The sequence below is a fragment of the Hyla sarda genome, chromosome 3, assembly GCF_029499605.1.
Source record: "Hyla sarda isolate aHylSar1 chromosome 3, aHylSar1.hap1, whole genome shotgun sequence".
NCBI lineage: Eukaryota > Metazoa > Chordata > Amphibia > Anura > Hylidae > Hyla > Hyla sarda.
Window position 1 is genome coordinate 285,794,936 of NC_079191.1, and position 27,255 is coordinate 285,822,190.

Genomic DNA, 27,255 nt, shown 5'->3' on the forward strand with positions numbered 1-27,255 from the left:
AAGCAGCAACCATGATGTCAGCATGCTCCTGGAGTGCTGCCCAGGCACCAAGCCTGCCATGTGAATAAGGAGTTTGCAGGCAAATGGATTGATAGATCAAGGAAAGGCAAGTATGATTATCTTTAGTGTCACCCGCACTACCAGCCCATACCAACAGGCTAGTGTGGGTGACATAAATGACAGATTCCCTTTGAGATGTCATCATCTTCTGACCACTGAAACAAACTGCAATGGCAGGGCAGCTTACATTTCTTATTTAGGAAAGACATTTAAAAATCAAGCAAGTAGCTTCCTCTATCACTGGCAGACCAGTGTCATGAGAGGTAAGTAGGACTATGGTGAAAACCACTAAAACCAAGCCTTTATATTATATCCCCTTTCACAACCCTCTCACTCATATAACCTATAGCACTAGTGATCAGCAATTACTTTACACAACAAGGATGAGCCAAACATAAACAAAACTTACTACTGCAAAACATGATTGTACATCTTTAGTATACTCAGTCAAACACGTTTCTTTGCAATAGATGACCCCGCAATGCCAGCAAAAGGTGTCAGAGTGTCTGGCTACATATGGTTGTGGTACCCCAGGGGAGTAAAGGTGTTGTAGTATTGTAGTACAGGCTAGCTGGTAGTTGTAGTTCCCATATAACGAAAGATAGAGATGTCACATAGCAGAGTGGTCTTGCTAACCTGGAGATCCTGTGAGCCCAACAATCCTTTTGTCACATGGGTTATACCTGTAGTGTCGGGTGCAGGGATAAGAAATGAAGACACTTGTATAACTTGCAACTAGAGATGAGTGAACTTTTGAAAAATTTGATTCGGCCGATTTGCGGAATTTTTCGAAAAAATATGTTTCTATCCAAATTTATTTGCGATGAATCTATATTAAAAACAGCTATTTCTGGCCTACAGAGAGCCTCAATAGGGGTGTAGAACACTTTGCTGTGTTGGCAGCATAATGAGACCATATAGTGGCTTAGTGGCACAGCCAGGAGTTGACAGCAGCATGAGTAGACACTATGCCTTCACAATCCCTAAGATTATAAGATGAAGCATGAGGAGACCATATAGTGTCTGAATGGCACAGCCTGGGGTTGGCAGCAGCATGACGAGACCATTGAAATTTGTGATTTTTAAATTTAAATTTAAGATTTTGAAATTGATATTATGGATTTTGTCATTGAAATTTCACTACTCTGCCTGACATACTTATTGCGCATATGAGGGGAGTACAATACACTTCAATTTGCTTAAAACAGAAGCAGGTGTGTACTATTGGCTGTCCTTTCACAGTATATAGACCCTTGACAGATTAACAGGTACAAAATAGTACACTACTTAGATGTAGGTATGTGGAATGCACTAATGAACTAATGAGGACAGAAAATTGTGCTACAGTATGCTTAAAAATACTTATTTTTACCTGTGTCCCAGATTACAAAATTCCTTTATAATCAGAAATTGTCAGAATACCACCTGACATTCAAAATAATAAAATGATACATACGTTCTCTGAAGAAAAGGATCCTTCATTAGATGACAATATGAGTATTGTGTGTTCCAGTGACATTAGCTCATCGGAGGAACAGGAAAACATGATACAACTTAATTCTGAAACTTAAACACAACAAAGAATGAACGACTTAAAGCCTACTGGAACTGAGGAACTTCAAAATGGTAAATCTACCACATGGGATAGTCAGTCAATTCCAACAGCCGGTGGTCAGTATCCACGGTTCACTGTTTCTGCTAGTCCTTGGCAATATTCCTTTTATTACTGGTCTGGTATCAACATGGCAATAATGCTGGGAGAGTAACTCAAGGGTAGCAACATGTTTCCTACAATACATAGTCAATATATGGAGACCATATAGAGGCTGAATGACACAGCCTGGAGGTGGCTAAAGCATGAAAAGACCATATAGTGTCTGAATGGCACAGCCTGGAGTTGGTGGCAGATGAGGAGACAATAGGGCCTCACAATCTCTAAGAATAAAATAATAATTTTGAAATTTCAATTGAAGATGTATGGTACCTAGTGCTACCATAAACATATATAGGTAATGTCCTAATCCCAGCAGCATCACTAAACCATGTAGTTGCTAAATGGCACATACAGGAGCAGGCAGCAGCATGAGTACACAAGAGGGGTTCACAACCCCTAACATTAAAAGGTGAATGTTGAAATCTCTATTGAAGATGCATGTTAGCTAGTGCTACCATCCGAAAATGTAAGGCCCAAGCCCAGCAGCATCACTAAACCATGTAGTTGCTGAATGACACAGACAGGAGCAGTCAGCAGCAGGAATACACAAGAGGGTTTCATAACCCCTAAGATTGAAAGATCAATGTTGAAATCTCTATTGAACAAGTATGTTACCTCGTGCTATCATCAAAGAATTTAAGGCCGAAGCCGAACAGCATCACTAAGCACAGTAGTTCCTGAAACACACAGCCTGGAGCAGGAATCAGCATGAGTTTACAAGAGGGCTTCACAACCCCTAACATTAAAATGTTAATGTTGAAATCTGTATAGAAGATGTATGTTAGCTAGTGCTAACATCAAAACAATTTAGGCACGGGCCCAGCAGTATCAGTAAGCCAAGTAGTTCCTGAAACACACAGCCTGGATCAGGCAGCAGGATGCGTACATAAGAGGGCTTCACAACCCCTAACATTAAAATATCAATGTTGAAACCAATTTGTAGGTAATATCCAAGACATTCAGCCAATATATTGTTTTCTTGTGCTGTTGGGACTTACACCGCCTGGAGGTGGGGAAAGCACAAGGAGCCCATTTAGTGTCTTAATTGTACAGCTTGGAGGTAGCCGAAGCATGAGGAGACCCTATAGTGGCTAAATGGCACAGCCTGGAGTTGGCAGAAGCATAAGGAGACAAAATAGTGGCTGAATGAAACAACCTGGAGGTGGCAGCAGCAGCAGCATCATGAGTCCTGAAAGTGACCTGGTGACAGAGTGGTGCGGTGGGTGGCAATACCAGTACCCGGTGATGAAGGTGGCTGGAATGATTGTAAATGGGGAGCAGTGCCTTAAATCTGTTTGGCACTATTCATATTTGTGAAGTGTTGGTGTAGCACCATGATCAATCTACTCTGATGCATCTGGCATTGGTGAGTGGAAAACCTGGCTGATCCATGCCTGATCTTCACAAATGTCAGTCTCTCCACATTTTTCGTGGACAGACGAGTTCTCCTTGGGGTGACTATGGCCCCCGCCGCTCTAAACACCCGCTCTGATGGCACACTACTGGCTGGACAGGACAGCTTTTCCAGGGCAAACTCTGCTAGTTGCAGCCATAAATCAACTTTGGCTGCCCAGAAGTCTAGCGGATCTTCAAGGTTTGTTAGCATGGCCCTGTCAAGGTATGCCACCACCTGCTGGTTCAGATCCTGCTCCATGTCTACCTACTGCTGATGAGTTGATTCACTATGTGGGTGAAGAAAGGTACTCATCAGCGACTGTAGACTCAGGCTGCTGCTGATGTTGCTGGTTCTGCTTCTGCCACCCCACCCCACCTCAGCAGCCATGGCAGTGGAAGGTGAGCACAGAGGGGCCTCCGAGTCAGACTTGCGAGAGGATGGACGATGGTGCTGACTGACTGATCGGCTAACTGACTACGTAGGATCTCTCTGTAGTAGGTCAGTTTGTCCTCCCTCTCAGTGGGTGTAAAAAAGGCCCCCAATTTGTGCAAGGGTCCAATAAGGTGGAGAGCCAGAAGTCATCCCGCTGCCTAATGTTGACAATTCGGCGGTCACTACACTTGCAACTGAGCAGGCATCATGCCTAGAGATGAGCGAATCAAACTTGACAAACCCGAATTCGTTACGAATTTCATGAAAAATTCAATTCGCAATGAATACGAATATCGCCGCGATTCTATCGCACAAATCGCTTCATTAAACTCCATTTTACAGCATTCCAGGCTATTGGAGAGCTAAGATGGCGGATCCACATGTGAGTACATGGGGCAGGGGATTATGAGAGGGTGGGAAACAGCGGCGGGAATGAAGGTAGGCGGGCTGACCCAGAACCACATGTGAGATGCAGCCTATCAGTGTTCACTGACCCCTGTGATGTCACAGCCCCTATATAATTGGCGGCCATCTTGCCTCACTTCATTTCATCTATGCACTCAGATGGAGAGGACGGGACTGTGTGTGTGTGTGTGTGTGTGTGAATAGCTCATACCACAGCGTTACACTGCAACTGCTAGTCACATCAGCATTAGGGAAAGACAGGAGTGCAGAGTGCTGTGCTGTTACACTGAGAAGGATCATTGATAGCTAAACCTCCTATTCACGTTATTGAGCATTGCAGCAGAGAGGGGCAGATAGCTGTCAGCTGCCTCATACAGCTCTCCAAGCTGCCTGAACTTTCTGAAGCATCTCATCTCCTCATTTTTCAGCTCTATTGAGTTTTTTTTTCTCCACAAATCTTCTGCTGCTCAGAATTGTGTGACAGAGTGCAATTTAGGGTTTAATCCCTGGATTTTTTTTTGGGTGGTGCTGCACTGTTGGGTCCTGCTGCTGTTCAGAAATAAGTCATATTAGTGTGGACTTTAGTGCCTTTTTACCATTTTTCACCTGTTACTCTGTCTCTGTGCTAAATTCAGTGTTATACCACACGTTATACACCTGCTGGTGTATTAAAGAATTTTTTTTTTCCCTGAGTACAAATACGCTTAACAGTGGCCTTATCATTGCAAAGGGCCTAAATACAAGCAAATAGCATACCATATACTACCTTTTTTTCTGTCTCTGTGCTAAATTCAGTGTTATACCACACGTTATACACCTGCCGGTGTATTAAAGAAAAAAAAGTTTTTCCTGAGTACAAATATGCTTTTTCAATGGCATTATCATTGCAAAGGGCCTACATACAAGCAAATAGCGTACCATATACCACCTTTTTTTTTGTCTCTGTGCTAAATTCAGTGTTATACCACACGTTATACACCTGCCGGTGTATTAAAGAAAAATAAGGTTTTCCTGCGTAAAAATACGCTTAACAGTGGCCTTATCATTGCAAAGGGCCTACATACAAGCAAATAGCGTACCATATACTACCTTTTTTCTGTCTCTGTGCTAATTTAAGTGTTATACCACACATTATATACCTGCCGGTGTATTAAAGAAAAAAAAGGTTTTCCTGCGTAAAAATACGCTTAACAGTGGCCTTTTCATTGCAAAGGGCCTACATACAAGCAAATAGCGTACCATATACTACCTTTTTTTCTGTCTCTGTGCTAAATTCAGTGTTATACCACACGTTATACACCTGCCGGTGTATTAAAGAAAATACATATTTTCCTGAGTAAAAATACGCTTAACAGTGGCCTTATTATTGCAAAGGGCCTAAATACAAGCAAATAGCGTACCATATACTACCTTTATTTCTGTCTCTGTGCTAAATAAAGTGTTATACCACACGTTATACACCTGCCGGTGTATTAAAGAAAAAAAAAAGTTTTTCCTGCGTACAAATATGCTTAACAGTGCACTCATCATTGCAAAGGGCATACATACAACAAAGGAGTGTACTATTTAGTAACTGTTATTCTGTCTAGGGCCTATATACTTTGAAAGGACAGCTGTAAGTAATCGCCTGCTGCTGTTCTATACCCTCATAGACGCAAGTATGTCAGGCAGGGAAGTGCCAGGATGTGCACAGAGAAGGGGCAGAGGCCTACATACGTCAGGCAGAGTTGGCAGCAGACTTGGGGCGAGTGGCAGCAGGAGTCGCAGCAATAGGCCTGAGCTCCCGTTAACACCCAGCGGTCGCGTCGTCAACCCATCTCTCCTCGTCAATTGGTTTGCACACTCATCCCCATCATCACAAGCGACATCTGACAACCCCAGTCAAGAGTCGGTGGGTTCCTCAGACACAACCCTCAGTTGGCATGGCCCGGGAGCACTCCCTGTAATCCCATTGCCTTTGTCCTCTGCTGTTCCCTCTCCCAAAGAAGTATCTCATGCTTTGGGTTCAGCTCCACTATTTAGCGAGGACGATTTAATAGAGGACAGTCAGCATCTAGTGGGCAGCCAGGAATGTGAGGAGACATGCGTCCCTTGCTCCGCAAGGCGGCCAAGTAGTGATGCGGAGAGTGACATGGGAGGCGGTGTTTCAATTGCTCAGGGTCCTGAGATAGACACTGTTGTGGAACACAAGGAGGACATCAGTGATGTGCACACATCTTTTGATGATGATGAAGCCGATCGCAATTGGGAGCCGGGGCTTCCTCATCATCAGGAGAAGAGATTTGCTCTTTGTCTATGAGGCAGCAAGGCGGTAGCACGGTTGGCAATCAGCGTGGTGGTGGTGGCAGTAGTGGAAATTCAGGAGCCAAACATGCCAGAGGGAGACCACCTGCTTCGCGGCAAACTACCATTCCGGGAGGTAGTGGAAAAGGGGTTCCTGGAGACGGCGCCAATAGCAGTGAAATAGTGCGAACTACGGGTGGGAAAATCAGCTACTCTGCGGTGTGGTTGTTCTTCATAAAGAATCCGGAGGACCTTAACGTAGTCACATGCAAAATCTGTGGGCCAGGGTCCCAATCTCAGCACCACGGCCCTGCGTCAACACATGATTCGCCACCATAAAACGGCCTGGGATAACCGTGGCTCCTAGGTAGTGGTCCAGCCTGCCGCATCACCCAGTGGCCATCCGCTCCCTCCGTCATCCAGCCAAGGCTCCACCCCCTCAGCCGAAGGGAGCATTGTGTCAAACCATCCTTCTTGCGCTCCTGCTTCCTCCGCTTGTAGTCAGCCATTCCACCAACAATCGATCGGCGAAGCCATGTCCAAGAGATAACAGTATGCGCCCACTCAAGTCCAAGTTGCTGGTGTTGCAGTCCCTCCCTTTCCAACTGGTGGACTCTGCAGCTTTCTGGTAATTGATGGCTTGTGCCGAGCCGAGGTGGAGAGTCCCAAGCCGTCATTTCTTTGCGAAGAAGGCAGTACCAGCCCTGCATAAGTTTGTACAAGAGAAGGTGAGCCAGTCCTTGAGCCTGTTGGTGTGTTCAAAAGTGCACGGCAGCACCGAAGTGTGGAGCTGTAACTACGGGCAGGGACAATACATGTCTTTTACGGCCCACTGGGTAAATGTTGTTCCTGCACAGCCACAGCAGCAACTTGGACAGGTCACACCGCTTCCTCCTCCACGCTCTCGCTCCCAGGCAGTTGGTCCTTTTACAGTGTGCGCCTCCTCCTCCTCCCCCGTGTCCTCGGCCTCCACTGCACATCCAAATCTCGGTGACCCTTCATCGTACCACGTGTGTAGGGCACAGCGGTGTCAAGCCGTCCTTCACATGGTTTGCCTTGGCGAACGAAGTCACACAGGGGAGAAACTGCTGAAGTTCATTAGGGAAGAAATCCGAGTATGGCTTACTCCACGAAGTCTGGACATGGGAACCATGGTGACCGACAATGGGAAGAACATTGTGGCCGCGCTGCGACAAGGAAGTGTGAACCATTCGCCCTGCATGGCACACATGTTGAATCTGGTTGTCAAGAAGTTCATCAAGTCTTCACCCCATTTGCAAGACGTCCTGACAATGGCAAGGAAACTGTGCATGCACTTCAGCCACTCGTACACCGCCAAGCACACTTTGCTTGAGCTGCAGCGTCAGAACGGTATCCCACAACATAGTCTCATTTGTGACGTTGCCACACGTTGGAATTCCACCCTCCATATGTTAGACAGACTATACAAACAAAGAAAAGCCATCACGGATTTTTTGATGATACAAGCAGACAGGAGTACTCCCCTGTGTAACTTCAATGTGAACGAGTGGCAGCTCATACGTGACACCTGCCGTTTGCTGAGGCCCTTTGAGGAAGCCACATTTTTTGTTAGTCGCTCGAATTACGCCATGAACGACGTAATTCCACCCCTACATTTACTCAAAATTTTTTTTGAAAACATGGCTGGTCACGGCAATGGAGATGTTGCGCCTATATCAGAAGGCTACATGAGTCCTGTGGGGGATGAACTGGAGGAGGATGATGAGGGGCCGAGCGGAGCACAGTTTACGGTGGATGAGAGTTTCTGGTCATTGGACAGGATGGGAGGAGCAGGAGCAGCCAGAGGAGCTGGAGGGTTATTTCGAGGGAGGCGAGACAGAGGACCCAGACACACCGTGACAGTATGCAGTGGAGATGGAGGCAGGTAGTCCCAGTGAGTCACTGTCACAAATAGCACGATGCATGCTGAGTTGCTTGCGTTGTGACCCCCGAATTGTCAAAATTTGTCAGCACGATGACTTCTGGATCTCCACCTTATTAGATCCTCGCTACCGGCCCAGAATGGGGGCCTTTTTTACACCCACTGAGAGGGAGGACAAACTACTTCAGGGAGCTTCAACGTAGTCGGTTGGCCGATGCCTATCGGCCACATGGTCCATCGACTCGCAGGTCTGACTCGGGGGGCCCTCTGCGCTCACCTTCCACTGCCACAGCTGCTGGGAAGGGGAGGGGTGACAGGAGCAGTACCAGCTCAATCAGCAGCAGCCTGAGTCTACAGTCGCTGATGAGTAGCTTCCTTCAGCCGCATAGTGAAGCTACTCATCAGCAGCAGGTGGACATGGAGCAGGACCTGAACCAGCAGGTGATGGCTTACCTCGACATGACCCTGCCAACAACCGTTGAAGATCCGCTGGACTTCTGGGCAACCAAACTCGATTTATGGCCGCAAATAGCGGAGTTTGCCCTGGAAAAGCTGTCTTGCCCGGCCAGTAGTGTGCCATCAGAGCGGGTGTTTAGTGCGGCCGGGGCCTTAGTCACCCCAAGGCGAACTCGTCTGTCCACTAAAAATGTGGAGAGGCGGACGTTTGTCAAGATGAATCAGGGATGGATCAGCCAGGATTTCCAGCCACCAATGACAGATGGGTCTGAGTAGATTGACCATGCTCCTACAACAAAATTTTCTCTATTGTGGTTGGTTATGAAACCCTCTGGGGCAGACCTGGGGATTGTATGGCCCGCTTGACACATATGGCCCTTTGATTGGCTCTGACCGACCCGTGCTGATTGGGGGACAACTATGCTGCCTATTCTGGGGGACATCTATGCTGCCTAATCTGGGGGACAAGTATGCTCCTAATCTGGGTGACATCTATGCTGCCTAATCTGGGGGACAACTATGGTCCTAATCTGGGGGACAAGTATGCTCCTAATCTGGGTGACATCTATGCTGCCTAATCTGGGGGACAAGTATGCTCCTAATCTGGGGGATATCTATGCTGCCTAATCTGGGGGACAACTATGCTCCTAATATGGGGAAAACTGAAGCTTCTGGCTTTGGGCCTATAATTTTTTGAAGTTTAGCAGTAGCTAAATACATGCTTAATGCAAATGTCAACATTGATCTTTAAATGTAAGGGGTTATGAAAACCTCTTGGGTACTGCAAATGCATGCTCCAGACTCATTCTGTGTCTTTCAGGAACTACTTGCCTCCCTGGTGCCTCTGGCTTTGGCCCTTAAATTTCAGTAGCTAAATACATGCTTAATGCAAATTTCAACAATGATCGTTAAATTCTCGGCGCTCTGCCAGGGCTTTCTCCTACCCCGCCTGGGCCTATCCGAGGACCTCACTAACCAACTCACTAACTAATCCAATCGCTTATAGCGACGGGCGGTGTGTACAAAGAGCAGGGACTTAATAAATGCCAGCTTATGACCCTCACTTTTTGGTAATTCCTCGTTTTAAGATTAAATAATTGTAATCACAGATCCCTATCACGAACTGGTTTCAGCGTGCAACACGCACCTTTCCTTGAAAGATAGAGAGACGCTAATCCGTTCAGTGGAGCGCTAGTGCGGCCCAGGACATCTGAGGCCATAACACACCTGTTATTGCTCGATCTCGCAATTGATCGGGCAAGGTAAGGGGTTATTAAAGCCTCTTGGGTACTGCTGAGGCCTACTCCTGACTGCTCCTGGTGCACTGTATGGGGTAATTAAACACTCTTGGGTAGTGTTATTGGTAAATTTACTGGTAATTTTATCAGTAATAAAATTGAATTTTGCAGAATGCTAACCGTTACACAACGGAACACTTGTTGCGTGTGATTTTTTTATGAAAAAAAATAAATAAATAGATGGAGAGGGATTCACTCTGCTTAATCATTTTTGGTGAATAGAATCCTTTTGCCATTTGATTTTTTGGAGACAGATGCACTTACACACATGTAATAATTTTTTTAACCAAATTTCAAACATTGTGTGGTTTATTACTTTTGAGACGAATGTCTTTGGGTGGTCCACCATCCTGCATTATAGAGTCTTCTGAACTGCTGTATATGCGCTTGTTTTTTTAAAAAAAAGGTATTTTGTCCGACAATTTCGATAAAATTTTGCGTTTTTTGGGGTGGATTGTGAAGCCCGGGTGACGGGTGTGTAGTGTGTACTTGTGCATCAGTCAACTCCAGTCTGTGTCCGTTAGGCAATATATGGGTTACTGATGCAGCAGAGGTGGGGCCTTGGTCTTGGAATTTCAATTATTTAAAAAAATGTTACATATTGTGTTTTTTATTATATTATAGAAGAATGTTTTTGGGTGGTCCACCGTCCTGCATTATAGAGTCTTCTGAACTGCTGTATATGCACTTGTTTTAACAAAAAGGTATTTTGTCAGACAATTTAAAAAAAAAATTGTACTCGTGTACCCGGGTGTGTACTCGTGCATGAGCCAACTCCAGGCTGTGTCTTTCAGGCAATCTATGGGTTACTGATGCAGCTGAGGTGGGGCCTGGGTCTAGGAATTTCAATTAAAAAAAAAAAATTCCAACAATTGTGTGGTTCATTATTTTTGAGAAGAAAGTCTTTGGGTGGTCCACCGTCCTGCCTTATAGAGTCTTCTGAAATGTTGGATATGCGCTTGTACTTACACAAAGTGTAAATTAAAAAAAAAAAATTATACAATTTTGTTGATTTTGGGGCGGATTGTGAAGCCCTGTGTGTACTGGTGCATCAGCCAACTCCAGGCTTTGTCCTTCAGGCAATAAATGGGTTCCTGATGCCGCAGAGGTGGGGCCTGGGTCTGGGAATTTAAAATTTTTGGATTGCGGGTGCTACAAAAAAAGATGGACACACCCTAATCCGTTCAGTGGAGCGCGCCTGCGGCCCCGGACATCTGAGGGCATAACACACCTGTTATTGCTCGATCTCAGGAGAAGGGGGTTCATTATCGGTAGAAGAGAGTTGCAGGTTGCCCTTGAGTCAGCAAGGCGGTAGCACGGTTGGCAGTCAGCGTGGTGTGGCAGTAGTGGAAATTCTGGAGCCAAACGTGCCCGGGGGAGACCACCTGCTTCGCGGCAGCTTACCTTTCCGGGAGTTAGCGGGTTACCAGCACCGGTCGATGAAAGATAGAGACACGCTAATCTGTTCAGTGGGTCGCGCCTGCGGCCCCAGAAATCATAGGGCATAACACACCAGGTATTGCTCGATCTCGCAATTGATCTTGCAAAGGTAGGGGGTTATTAAAGCCTCTCGGGTACTGCTAAGGCCTACTCTTGACTGCTCCTGGTACAATGTATGGGGTAATTAAACACTCTTGGGTAGTGTTTTTTTTTTCTATTTACTGATAATTTTATCAGTAATAAAATTGAATTTTCCAGAATGCTAATCGTTACACAACGGAATGCTTGTTGCGTGTGATTTTTTAACTCTGCTTCATCATTTTGGGCGAAAAAAGTCCTTTGGTGATCTGATCTTTTGGAGACAGATGCGCTTACACACATATTGAATTAGTTTTTGTAAAAAACATTTCAAACATTGTGTGGTGTATTATTTTTGAGAAGAATGTCTTTGGGTGGTCCACCGTCCTGCATTACAGAGTCTTGTGAACTGTTGAATATGTGCTTGTTCTTACACAAAGGTATTTCTTTAAAAAAATTCTAAAATTTTGTTGTTTTTTGGAGGGGATTGTGAAGCCCGGGTGTGTACTGGTGCATCAGCCAACTCCAGGCTGTGTCCTTCAGGCAATATATGGGTTCCTGATGCCGCAGAGGTGGGGCCTGGGTCTTGAAATTTCAAATTTTTGGATAGCGGGTGCTATCAATGAGAAATCTTTGACAAAAATGTCATATATTGTGTTGGTTTTTTTTTGGGGGGGGGGGGGGGGGATTGTGAAGCCCTGGTGTGTACTCTTGCATCAGCCAACTCCAGGCTGTGTCATGCAGGCAATATATGGGTTACTGATGCCGCAGGGGTGGGGCCTGGTTCTGGAAATTTCAAATTTTTGGATAGCGGGTACTACCAATGAGAAATCTTTGACAAAAATTTCATATATTGTGTTGGTTTTTGGGGGGGGGATTGTGAAGCCCTGGTGTGTACTCTTGCATCAGCCAACTCCAGGCTGTGTCATGCAGGCAATATATGGGTTACTGATGCCACAGGGGTGGGGCCTGGTTCTGGAAATTTCAAATTTTTGGATAGCGGGTACTACCAATGAGAAATCTTTGACAAAAATTTCTCATTGTGTTGATTTTGGAGGGGGGATTGTGAAGCCCTGGTGTGTACTGTTGCATCAGCCAACTCCAGGCTGTGTCCTACAGGCAATATATGGGTTACTGATGCCACAGAGGTTAGGCCTGGGTCTGAAAATTTCAAATTTTTGGATAGCAGGTGCTACCAATGAGAAATATTTGTGAAAAATGTCATATATTGTGTTCTTTTTTTTTTTTTTTTTTTGGGGGGGGGGGGGGGGGGATTGTGAAGCCCTGGTGTGTAGTGTACTAGTGCATCAGCCAACTCCACGCTGTGCCATTCAGCCACTAAATGGTCTCCTCTTGCTGCCAACATGTCCACGCTATGTCATTCAGTCACTATATGGTCTCCTGACACTGATGCCACCACCAGGCTCTGTCATTGTGCTGCTGTGCGGCAGTGATTCTAAGAGCGATGCCGGTAATCTGCATGCTATTCTGAATAACAGTATTATTTCACTACCCCAGCACACTCCATATGCGTTTTAGGACACAGCAAAGTGTTCTATACCCCTATAGAGGCTGTATGTAGGCTAGAAATAGCCTTTTTTAACATTGATTTGCCGCAAATAAATTCGTATCAAAACAAACTTTTTGGGAAAATTTGGCGAGTAGGCCGAATCGAATTCATCTCTAACGACCACAGTGCTCTCTGCTGACCTCTGCTGTCCATTTTAGGAACTGTGCAGAGCAGGAGAAAATCCCCATAGCAAACATATGCTGCTCTGGACAGTTCCTAAAATCGATAGAGATGTCAGCAGAGAGCACTGTGGTCCTGACAGAAGAGAAATCCAAAAAAGAAAAGCATTTCCTCTGTAGTATACAGTCCCTAAAAAGTACTGGAGGGATTAAGATTTTTTAATAGAAGTAATTTACAAATCTGTTTAACGTTTTGGCACCAGTTGATTTAAAAAAAATGTTTTCCACGGGAGTACCCCTTTAATTTAGCTCATTGTCTATATGCAAACATCTTATGGCCACTTTGTGAAGTCTGCTACTGGTGGGTATGGTAATGACTTTGCAGTTCTCGTGACAATTGCAAATTTTTGCAAAAATCACAGAATGTTTCAATGCAAAAACTGTCATCACTTTTAATTAAGATAACATATTCCATTCTATGGAAAATAAATGTATTTAGATTTACTTGTTTGCATTACAAGTTCAAGTGTTTGAATACTGAACACCACAATAATTTGTTTAGCACAATTTAATGCTTGGCTCTGTGATAATCACACTTTAATTGGGTTTGAATTTCTGCCGAACAGATGTTTCCAGGTCAGTCCAGAAATTAAAATGACTATTCTACCCCATTTGTCAATTAAACCACTTAATTCAAATACACCATACTTACATTTCAATTTTGGCTTAGAACATGTAAACTTTTAGGAACTTCAGAATATTATGTGTGTAGGATTTGTGTAGGATGTAAGCAGTTTCCTTTCATAGAAAAAAAAAGAAAAAAAAAAGAAAAAAAAATTGAAAATAAAGATAGCTTTTCACTAACTGTAATTTAATTTCATATTACATTCCTAAGATGGGTGAATGGGGGAAGAAGAATTGCAAACCGTGTTGACATTACACAATAGAAGATGTTACTATTTTAATTATTTACTCCCTATGCTAGGAAGGAGCAGCAATATATGTTTATGGGCAGGGGCGGACTGACCCCCCAGTCCATTCGGACGTGCTCCGAGGGCCCAGCCTGGTAAAGGACCTGCCATGGCTACTGGGTATCCAGGACACCTGTGCCAAATCTTTAGGCAAGCGCTGCTTTTAGCTGTTTGCATAACTCCGGGGCATGAAGCTTAAAGCCTCCTCTACACAGAGAGGAGACGTGACAGCTGCCCCCACGCAGCACGCAGTGCAGGCACCGATTACATCACTCATCGTCGCCTGTACCGTGGAAGAAGAAGAATGTGTGGCGCCACTGTGGAGGAGATCGCTGCGTGGGACAGGTGAGTATAAGCTTTTGTTTTGTTCTTTCTTTTTTTTCTTTAACCTAGCACAAAGGGATTGGGGGGGGGGGTCTACCTATCTGGCTAACTGTATACCTGGCTGCCTAACTACCTATATACCTGGCTAACTGTATACTTGGCTGCCTAACTACCTACCTACATCCTGGCTAACTGTAAACTTGGCTGCCTAACTATATACCTGACTAACAAACTACCTATATATGTGGCTACTTAACTACCTACATAACTGGCCTACATACCTGGCTACCTAACTATGTACAGACCTGGTCTACATACCTGGCTACCTACCAACTTACCTGGCTACCTAACTACCTATGTACATACCTGCCTACCTACCTAAATACTTTGCTACCTACCTACGTACATGGCTACCTAACTACATACATACCTGGCTGCCTAACTACCTACATGCATACCTAGCTACCCAACTACCTAAATGTAAATGGTAGGACCACATTGGGGACCACCCTACATGCTTGTGGTTGCCCAGGCTGCAAGCCCAGGATGAATGAATAGCAATTCCAACAAATCACCGCACAAGTAGGTCTTGGATCAAAAAAAGCTGGTGGTTTTATTCCCAAGTAGAATGCAACGTTTCGGCAATAGCCATTATCAAGCTTGATAAAGGCTATTGCCAAAACGTTGCATTCTACTTGGGAATAAAACCACCAGCTTTTTTTGATCCAAGACCTACTTGTGCGGTGATTTGTTGGAATTGCTACCCAACTACCTAGCTACCTAAATACCTACTAGAGCTGCATGATATTTCTGAATCAAATCATGGTGTTTGAGAATTGCGATATAGTGATACGACCCCCAGGGAAAACCTGCAATTATCTGCAGAAGCGGCCAGGCACCATATCATGCACGCACGCATGGTCTGCGGCTGGGCCACTGCTGAAATTTAAATGCAAAATCAGTGTTTGCCAACCAGAGTTCCTGCAGCTGTTGATAAAACTACAACTCCTTTGGCTGTCCAGGCATGCTGGGAGTTGTAGTTTTGCAACTGCTGGAGAAACCCTAGTTGGGAAACACTGCCCTAAGTAATAATATGGGTGTGAGGGAACATGAAAAAAATCTTCTGCTCAACAAGCCCCAGTCCCCATAGGTTTGCCGCAGATCCTGTTGTCCTCAGTGCAGTCCTAGTGTCTCCTCTGTGCTCCCAACAACGACTGGTTTCAGGACCTTTCCCACTCAGTGGCCGCAGTGGTGACACATGTCAGGTGATTGGCTGAGTGGAAAAGGTCCTTAATCCAGCAGAGAGACGATACCAGGACCGGATAGAGGAGAACGGGATCTATGAGGGGACTCGGGCTAGGTAAGCATCAGGTTTTTTATGTTTCCCCTGCACCCCAGCACAACATTAATTGGGAAGTGGGGGTGACAAGGGGGAAGAAATGTGACATGGATGGGGATAAATGTGACATGGATGGGGAGAAATGTGATGGGGAATGATGTGACTGGGGAGGGTGATGTGACACCATTTGTATATTAAATCACAATTGAATTTAGAAATTGCAATATTTACCTTCCTAATCGCAATCACACATTTTCCCCAAATCGTGCAGCCCTACAACCTACATACCTTGGCCCATGATGACCAATCCAAATTCCAGGAAACTGTTCATCTAGGAATGCTCGGACCTGATACCCATAATGTGGTGGTGCATATCCAGTGGCCTACATGATGATGTGTTTCCCTCTTTATGCACTGAAGCTGGCATGTTCCCTGAGTTTTTTCAGCAAGATGGTGAACCACCACATTATGGGTGTCAGGTACGAGCATTCCTAGATAAACAGATTCCTGGAAAGTGGATTGGTCATTGTGGGCCAGTTGAATGGCCCCCAAGGTCTCCCGATCTGACCCCCTTAGACTTTTATCTTTGCGGTCATCTGAAGGCAATTGTCTATGCTGTTAAGATACGAGATGTGCAGCACCTGAAACTAGGGATACTGGAAGCCTATGCTAGCATTTCTCCTGCGGTGTTGCTATCAGTGTGTGAAGAGTGGGAGAATTGCATTGACAATCCAACACAATGGGCAGCACATTGAACACATTTTATAAGTGGTCAGAAACTTGTAAATAACTCATGAAAGAATAAAGTTATGTTAAAAGCAAGCACATCATTGTTTTTCTTGTGAAATTCCCAATAGGATTGATGTGTCACATGACCCTCTTCCTATTGAAAAAACAAAAGTTGGATTCAAAATGGCCGACTTCAAAATGGCCACCATGGTCACCGCCCATCTTGAAAAGTTTCCCCCCTCACATATACTAATGTGCCACAAACAGGAAGTTAATATCACCAACCATTCCCATTTTATTAAGGTGTATCCATATAAATGGCCCACCCTGCATATTGTTTACGTAAAAATGTATATATTTATATTATAGTATATATTTTAAAAATAAAAATAGAATATATCTGGCATAGGTCAAAATGTAATGTGGATGGAGCAGATATAGTTTTTACTTGCTTAAGCTTATTTACAGTGGGTAGTACTTACTATGTTTTGCTGGGAGCAATCTCTTCCACATGTATACATTTAACATTTCCTAACATAATTACCCTGCTTTAAAATTCAGAAATGTACTGTGTTATGCTGTTCATAATTCAATTTTTAGAGAGTTTGCACTATAAGCTACTTCTATATGTCATGAACACAATTTTTTCTATTATGTTCTTTTGTTATTAATGACTCCTCATTTTGTTTAACACAACACAATTTGTTTTCATTACTTAACAGTTAAGCAATTTATTCCATAATTTGGCCCACACCCCGATTTTACTAGTGGTAATGTGATTTATGAGTTTACTCATGTCAGCTGTACAAATCACGAAAAATATTCCCTATGCGAGATAAATAATTTGCAATTTCTCAATACAAGCAGATAAATGTGGTAATTATTTTACACAACAGATGGCCTGTCACTTTTCATAGTGAAACACTATTCATGGTGTGTCAGGATTTAGGTTGTATATAAAATTGTAGCTATTGCAAACATTAAACTAACATTTTGATCCATCTATTGTATGCATTTTTGAATGCTAAATAATATCTTAGGGTACATTATAATTTAAAAGCTTGGATAAAATCAAAATAACGTATAGAAATTGCTCACTTTACTGTACTTAAAGCAAACCAGTCAGATCCAACAACAAAATCATTATTTTTTTATATATCACTCAGTACTTAATCCTGACCATGTACATTTAATTTTTATGTGTCTAGCACCTTCATTTATTTCTTTATTACACTTTTAATTTAGCTCACTAGTCTGTATTGCTCTCAAAGGGAGGGGCGTGGCCTCACTGTGCAGGTCTCCGTCCCCTCCCTCAGTATGCTGTCTGCTCACATCTCTCCTAGCATTAGCAAAACTACAACTCCCAGCTTGTCCTCACTGACAGTAGCGGGACACAAGCTGACAGTGGGAGGATTTTTCCTCCAGCTGTAAGCCCTGCACTCACAGCTGTCAATCAAGGAAGTGTGTCCATGACATAGGTGTGGATATATGGACACAGCAGGACTAGTATGTGTCAGAGCGGGCAGGGGGGGCAGTTGTTTGACTGTCTTTTTCAGTATGAAATACTGACAATTTTCTAATGAAAGCAATTACAAAACCTATTGGTTTTGCATGCTTTACAACATATCAAAAGTTTTTGTATCTGACAGTGCCCATTTAAATTAAATTATGTGTTCAGTGTACAGTTATTACAAGTGTTTAATTTAGTAAAAATTTTCTTATGCTTTCAGGTCCAAAATGTTGTGCTGATAAATATATTCATATAAATTAATCACAGCCAAAGCTACATTTTTCTGATATAGACCTCCAAATCCCAATCAAAACATACATTTTAAAGGTAACAGGCTGAGTACCTGCAGCCCACACTAGAGAGAGCAAGAGAGCTTACTGCATACTCGTTGGGCTCTACTGTATGTACATCAGTAGACAGAAAGGTCCCATGCTTCCTCCAGTGGTGACCATAGGTAGCAAACAGTTAAAAATAACAGAATAACAATATAAAAAAATGTACAGGAGGGGGCGTGTCCTGCCATGCTGCTGTGAGGTTGCTTCTGCCCTGAGCTCCGTCCCTGACCGCTGAAACCCGGGGACTCCTGGTTCTAAATGGGAGCCAGACGCAACAAACGGCTGTCTAAGCCTGGGGGAACCCCTGCTGCCTCGGGAACCCCTGCTACTTTCTTTCCACTGCTCCAGGAGGAGATGACAGCGCCAGTCTGCTGCGCCCCTACCACGCCATCTTCCTCTCAGCACCCGCCCACAGCTCCGACCGCAGCCCTGCCAGTTGTCACTCACGGACCTTCCGTTCCCCCGGCGCGGCTGCAGACTTCCGACGGGGGTGAGTCATCTGCCCCGCTGTTGGTCCCGGAGATGCCGCTGCTGGACCTGGCATCCCCAGAGAGCCTGGCCCGGGTCCTCAGCTGCCAGCAGGCCGTGTCTCCCCAGGCCCTGAACGCGAGCCTGCAGGCTCCTCCGACATACCCCTCCGCTGACCAGCCACCATTGCTCCAGACTGGAGCTCCCCTGCTGCCCGCACCTAGTCAGTGGCCGCACAGACCGGACCCCCTGCGGCACCCCACCAGATCCTGCAGTGCCGAGACAGTCTCCCCCCTGCTTCCCTGGGATAAAGGGGACTTTGAAGACGCCGCTGAGGAGGCCACAGAGATTGCTGCAGTAGCCCCATATACACCACCTCAACTACCCCCCTCAAGCCCTGTCTGTTCCCTACTAGACTCCCCCCTGCTGTTTACCCCCATGGATGGCCCGGAGGCCCCCCATTGCCGGCTCCTGGCCCCCAGAGTGTCCCTGCCGCACCTCTGCCGCCCCAAGCTCTGCTGGGCCCGGATCCCTTCCTGGATCCGTTTTGCCCTCCCCAGCCCCCAGCCATGGGGAGGGTGCCTTCACCTGCTCCATCATGGGGCTCCTCTAGCCTCTCCTCCTGGCGGCACCTACCGGACCCCATCTGCCACCTCCGCTGTGGGTTTGTGCCCCACACAGGATTTTGGGACTGCCTCTCTCCAGGGCCGTCGGCCGCCTGCTCCTTCCACTCTACCCGCTGCTGAGGCCCATCATATTCTGAGAGATCATCCTAAGCGGCAAGCCCTCCTTACCCTGCTTCCCTCTAAACAGGACCTTTCCTCCCTAGCAACGGATCTGAAGTCGGCCTTGCGCCAAGACCTTCAAGTTGTGCACAGAGCTCTCCGTTATCAGAGTACTGATCCGCTAAAACCGAGGGATGTGATTTGTCGCCTACACTATTACTCGGTCAAAGAAAATATCTTGCAAAAAGCCCGGTAGCTCCGAGATTTGGTGTATGATGGGGCTCGATTTAAATTGTTCCCCGACCCTTCCTGCCACATCCTGAGACAGCGTGCTGTGCTGAAACCGCACTTGACTGTCCTTCAGAACCAGAATCTACCCTACCGCTGGGGCTTTCCCTTTGCCCTCTCTGTCCGGATGGATGACAAGCTGGTGACGCTTCGGCTCCCGGTGGACTTACCCTTGTTTCTGCAGACATTGGGCCTGCCCCCTATGGACTTACCGCAATGGGATGACCTCCTGAAAAACCCATATTTGCAGTTTCAGTCAGACCCACCACCTGGACTCATCTCCTACCTGGCACCTGCTACACCTCGGCTCTCGGACACGTCCCCGCAGCTCTTCCCGATCCAGGCGGGGATCCCAGTGCTCTCCATGATTTTCTGCATCCCACCCTACTGTATACCCTGTGCCGAGGACATTCTGGATTCCTGGTATTCTCCTTAGTATCCTGATGTAACCTATTTTGTGCAGTTGAATGTTTCCGTTTTACTACTAAGATTGTTGAGTAGGTTTTCATTTGTGCTCTTTTGCTCCCTTACTTTATGCCTTGCCTTAATTTTTTCCCCTTCTATCCTTCTCTTCCTTATCCAGCTCCTCTAAGCAGTCGTATGGACTATGTTAGCCAGTGCTTACTGCTCAGCCTCCCTGGTGCATTGGCTTATGAATTTCATATCTCCTTCTCCTGCTCTTACGCCCCACATAGGTAGTTGGTGGCAATTCCTTGCTACCGAATTTGTGCCTTTGGCTCTTCTGCAAGTTTTGTGTGCGCCTTGTTTTTGTGCGCTTTTGTTCTTTGTTCTTCTTCCCTTGCTCTTACCCGGTCCCACGTATTCTTCCCTCTCCTTTCCCCTACTACCGTTCTTCTTTCTCTGCACTTTTCCCTCAAGTGATTGGCTAGGGTACTGATTTCTTTGCCCCTTTGTCATCAGTGTTTTGCTGCTACTATATATCTCATGGCATCCTTAAGGGTTTCCTCCCTAAGTAGGAAGCCTTTTAGGCTGAATTTGTGCTAGTGGGCGTGAATTCCCACGCCCCCCGAACCTACAGGCGGGGCCATGCAGGGGGCACCACTATAAAACGCCCCCGCAACATACAGGCGGGGCGTACGTGGTTTCCAGGTAGTGCACGTGGTTAAATGAGGAAGACGGCATGTAGAAGCAGCAGCTCTGATTTGCGGCAGGCCCAGTTTATCCCGGTAAACTACCGTGCACTATTATACGGGTCCCTCTGGCTTTTGCAGCCACCCAGTCCCTGCAGCAGGTATTGTTTTCATTGGTGTATCAGGGCAGAGGCGGTCACCTAAATGGCTACCGCGGGCTCCGCTCCTCGAGCCGGCCAGGTGACGCGGCGAGACTTCGGCCGGTTTCCCTGGCCCAGCAGTGACCCGGCTCTCTAAAATCCACCCCGGTTCCTGGGGACGTGGTCTCCTGGCCTCCCCCGTCACCATCCCGTGACTTTTGCAGCGGCCGAGGCAGCGCTGCCGGGTCACGCGATGCGCACGGGGGCACAGGCTCAGCCACAGCCCTTTCCCTTCATGCTCCCTCGTTGTATTTGTTTGTGTAGTGCAGGGTACTGCTCACCCCCCATGCTGGGGTTGCCTCCTCCCTGCACTCCCAGGGTCCCATTCCCTCCCGCCGGCCTCCGCTGCCGCTCCCGAGAGTCCGGTTTCCCTCGGGCAATTGGTGGTTCCACCCCTCTCGCCTCTCCCGCTCCTCTCACCTCTCCCGCTCTGGTCTGTAGGCCCGGCCTGTGGTGGGGCGTCTTCGCGCCGGGCCCGATGCTCCGTCCCTCACTCTGTTTGCTGCGTTCGAGCGGCGGCAGGGCTGTGGGGGTGGGGTTTCACGGCCTCGGTGGATGGCGTCAACCCCTGACACCGCCTCTCCTCATTCGCCGGAAGCAGCCGGTCTGGGCACGGCGCTGGGTGTTCTGGGTGGACGCGACCGGGTGCCGGGAGGGAGTGGGGCTTCGGGGCTCTGGCGGTCGGAGCGCGCATCACCGGCGCCGCTTCGGGCATAAAAAATAAATAAACTGGCCGGGCACTGTAAGGCTGCTAGTGTGCCTATCTTAAACCAGAGGTTGGTGGGGTTTCGACTGGTGGTCGCCAATTACATTACCAAAGGGGGTAGCTGGCCTCAACTTGGCACGCCCCCCCTCCACACCCATGTGCAGTACACTTCCCTCACTCCTGTCCTGACACACTGCAACAAGCTCCCCAGCTGTGATCAGACCATCAAGGTCCATGCTCTGCCTGCAACTGTTTCTCACACACTATTCTAGTTAACCTTATACTGCTTGTTGCATTTCCTTGGTGTCATTCAGAAATTCATGTCATGCGCTATTTCATGAGTTAGTCAGTCCGTGCTGTCATCTTGGTGTTCATACCGTGCAATCACTCAGCACTTACACCGTGCAGTCACTCAGAATTTACACTGTACAGTCACTCAGCATTTGTCACTCATAGCATCATATCGTGCAGTCACCCACAGCTTTCATACCGTACAGTTTATAATAGCATTTCATATCGTGCAGTCACTCATAGCATTATACCGTGCAGTCATTCATAGCATTTCATACTGTGCAGTCACTCCTATCTCCATTGTGCATTCACACCGTTCAGTTGCTCATAGCATTTATACCGTGCAGTCGCTCATAGCATTTGTACCATGCAGTCGCTCATAGCGTTTGTACCGTACAGTCACTCGTAGCATTATACTGTGCAGTCACTCGTAGCATTATACTGTGCAGTCACTCGTAGCATTTATACCGTGCAGTCTCTCATAGCATTCATACTGTGCAGTCACTCGTAGCATTCATACTGTGCAGCCGCTCATAACATCATACCGTGCAGTCGCTCATAGCATAATACCGCGCAGTCACCCATATCATTCATATCGTGCAGTCGCTCAGCACTCATACCGTGCAGTCACCCATACCATTATACTGTGCAGTCACCCATACCAATCATATTGTGCAGTCTCTCCTAGCGTTCACGCCATGCAGTAACTCGTAGAAGGTATTCCACACGTAGCTTCACACGATTACATACGCTTTCACGCCGCACGCAACACATATACGGTACATACACTTATAAAATTTTTCTGCTCTTACGTCATGTCAGTAACATACCGCTCACAGCTTTATACTGCACGCACGCTCTAGCATTTACTCCGCTTATAAACATTCATAATATTTATCCTGCATAACAGGCGCTCTTAGTGGCTATGCAGGGCATACAGTTACAGTGTTGCGTAGAGCACACACGTCATAGTGTTTTATGCAGTGTGTACAGCACGTCGTTTACAGTACACACATGGTCAGGGTCACATACAGCAAGTACAGTCACGTCATTGTATAGAATACATACGCTCACAGTGTCACATACAGTGGGTACAGCTGTGGCACGGTACCTGCGCTCTTGGTGTCACTTACAGTGGGTACAGTTTGCTGTTGCATTCGCTCAGTGTTGCACACAGTGGGTTCAGTTATATAGTATCACATAGAGTACACATGCTCATACTGTTACATACAGGGAGTACAGTCACATTGTCGTATACAGCACATATGCTCATAAAGTTATATGCAGCGAGTTCAGCTATAGTGTTCTGTACAGTTCATAGGATAATAGTTTCCATGTAGTGGGTACAGTTCCATTGTTGCACACAGTACATACACTCATCACGCCACATACAGTGAGTACAGTCATAGTACCGAATGCTCATACCATTAGCACCGCATTGTGCCCGTCATGGTCATACAGCACCTACGTGTGCCGCTGCATCCATACACGTGCGCATACTGCCTGCACTGAACGTACGCTCATTACTGCTGCCGTGTAAGGCTCCTCACTGTGTTACTGCACACATGCTCATAGCTAGTACTGTCCATACGCATGACCTCACTCGGCATATACTATACACATGCTCGTAGCTCCATACTGTTCAGATATTCTCAGGTTGTACGGTACAATCACAAATAGTTACTCTGTACACACGCCGGTACCGACTATTGGTCCCCGTAGCTGACATAAAACACTCACGTTACCATAGTAACTGCTCAGTCACAGATTAAGCATTCGTATCTGTCACACGCTCACCAGTATCCTTCTAACTTGTCCTACAGCATGCACTAGAATTGTTGTCATTGACATGTTATTCTGTCCATTCATACCACGACACAAGTAATGTACACCCACTTCACCTGCCACGTTCTGCAGGAAAATGCGCTACTTATTTGTTGGGTTACCAAAGCCCCACAAGTGGCTTTCCTTTTCAGCTTTCAGCTCAAGGTACAGGAAAAAATAAAATAAAATTAAGGAAAGTATGTACTTCACAACACGTACCCACTGATCCATTTTATTTTCACCACTCTTGTTTGCTTACCACAGTTACTCTCTTCACACACTGATGCTGCTACTGACACGTCTTCAGAGCCTCGCGCATCCTCTTACCCGCCAAGTTCCTCAGGTCTGACTCGCTTCAGTCGGGGTCCTGGTGAAGTCTGTTGTTCCTGACTCTGCTTCAGTGCAATATAACTCAACACACATAGGCAGTGGGTCAACCGTCTGGCTGACACGTCTTCAGTGGGGGCCCCTGCGTATGCTGTTCTGACTCTTCTTTAGCGCAACAGCATACACTTAGTCTCATCTCATTTCAGGCACTCAGCTGCCATTCACTCCTGCATTACCAAAAGAAAAATAAATAACTCACGGGTCGCATAGCATCTCCACCTGCCACGCCTGCAGGTAGATTCACGGCTCAGTCAATGTTTCCCTAACACAGGTCGTAGAGTTACAATTTTATGACTCATAGGTGGTTATTTCACGCATTAATCTGTCTTGTCCACTCATGTCAGCGTCACGCTAACAGCTATCACTTCCAGAGACACAAGGGTTACTCAAAGACCTGTCATGCCTACAGGTACGAGGTTCGAGTCAGATTGCCATTCCAGGCACATCGGTTACGCAAAGACCTGTCACATCCACAGGCACGAGGGTATGTGAGACCTGTCAGTCTACAGGTACGATAGTCACATAGAGGCCTGTCACATCCACAGGCATGAGGGCATCTAAGACCTGCCAAAATCTACAGGTACGATAGTCACGGAGGGGTCGGTCATGTCTGCGGACACAGTGGCTCTGCTGATGCCTGTCTGCAGGCATGATAGTCCTTAGGCTTAATTGTTACTGAGATCTGTCGAGTCTGTAGGCATGATCAGGATGAGGAGGCCCGTCGTTCACTGCAGGTCATTACTCCCAAGACCATATTCGTGACGTGATGTTGGCAGGTTAGGATACGGTTCACGGTACAGTCCAGTCAACTCTTCACATCACTTAACTAACAATGAAGATTTCGACACTTATCAGCAGGAACAGGAGGACATGTTATGCCCGACAAGCTCTATCGGTTTCCCTTTTCTTCAATTACCACAGTGAGCATGTCAATATGAACGAATCAGCTAGCATGTAGTCAGGTCCCGTTCCAGTGCCGGGCTGGACGTAGTAGGCGTCACCACCATACCTTCTCAGTGTCAGGTACTGCCTCATGTGGTCGCCAGCCGCCAGGCACAACTCTCTTGGTTTCTTGAGTCTAGCAAGAACAGTTTAGGGGAAGATACACATGACTAGTTGTGGTGTTGGTTATTATGGTCAGGAATGTTGTTATTAATTCTACTTCTTGATTTTTTGCCCTCTATAGGCGTGCCCTCATACGCGGTTATGGGCACAACTCAACCGCTTCGTCAGTCATTCTTATTTATATAGGTACATAGGTTTGCATGTAGGTGCAATCTCAAGTATGGAACAACTCTAACCGCTTGGTAAGTCAATGTATGGTTTGCATACTTGTGTATTCAGCGCTTCCACAAGCTCGAATGTAAGCCCTGAGCACAAATGTACAAGGCCTCAACATCACTGGGAAATGGGCGAAAGTCTTCTATGGTTTTCATAAACAGAGGGCTGATATAGTATGCCTACAGGAGACCCATTTTCGCCAGGACCAGTTGTCGGGATTCCGTAACCAGTACTACCCCATATGGTTCCACAGTAGTTCCCCCTCCCAGAAGGTCAAAGGGGTGGCGATTTTCTTTTACAAGTCTCTAGCAGTGCAAATTCTAGATACCCGTATTGACCAGGATGCCCGTTATGTCTTTGTGAAATGTTCCATCCAGGATCATGAATACACTGTGGCCTGTATATACGCTCCGAACCATGGACAATACTCTTTCTTGGTGAGGACTTTGGAGGACCTTAATGCTTTTTCCCAGGGTACGTTGATTGTATGTGGCGACCTTAATGTTACCCTCAACCCTTCCATTGACACATCCTCGGGCTCTAGTACACTCTCCTTTGCGGCGCTTAATGGCATCAAGAGGGCCCGGCATTTACACCAACTGCGTGATGCCTGGCACCTGCTCCACCCTACTGATCGTGATTATTCGTTTTATTCGCACGCAAGGGAGTGTACTCCAGACTCGATTACATTCTTATTTCCCATCATCTTCTCCCCTCCCTAAGTACCTGCACCATTGATCCGATGATCCACTCAGATCGTGCTCCGGTTTCATGTGTGCTTCAGCTCCCTGCTCTTCCCCGGAGGGAGTTTACCTGGCATCCTTAATGAGTCGCTTTTGCTGGACCCCCTCTGTTTGGCAGACCTGAAACAAGCTGTGGCCACCTTTGAGCTCACATATGCTTCTGACTCTATGTTGCCCCAGACCCGGTGGGAAGCACTTAAATGTGTCCTGCGGGGGATTCTGATTCAGCACGGAGCCAGACGCAAGAGGGAGACTTCCGCGCAGCTTTCGGCCCTGATAGCCCGATTACATTCCCTTGAGCTATGTCACAGGTGGATGCTCGCTGAGGATGACCTACGGGACCTCCTTAGAGTGCATAAGGACATTCAGGTCCTTATTGATAAAAAACACAATCGCTTTCACCAGATCTGCTCAGCCTCTCACTATGAGTGGGGTAATAAGGCGGGCCGGATGCTGGTGCGGGCCTTGAGGGATAGGCGGACCGCCCTCTTTGTCCCATTGATTAAAACAGCCTCTGGTTCCTTGGAACACCACACTGCAGATATACTGACTGCCTTTCATTCTTACTACTCTGACCTCTATGACCTTACGGGGGGGGGGGGGGGGGACTTCCTCCCACCTCCTTGCAAGGCATCCTCTCCTATTTGCAACGGACCGCCCTTCCCCGCCTACCTCTCCCCGTCCTCGAGGACCTAGAGCGCCCCTTTACTATTGAGGAACTGGATTTAGCTATTTCCTCCTCCCCCTCTGGTAAATCCCCAGGCCCTGAGGGTTATACCAGTCGGTTCTACAAGACGCTTAAGGCAGAATTGTCTCCCTTTGAGTTTAAAGCCTTTAACCCCTTAAGGACTCAGGGTTTTTCAGTTTTTGCACTTTCGTTTTTTTCCTC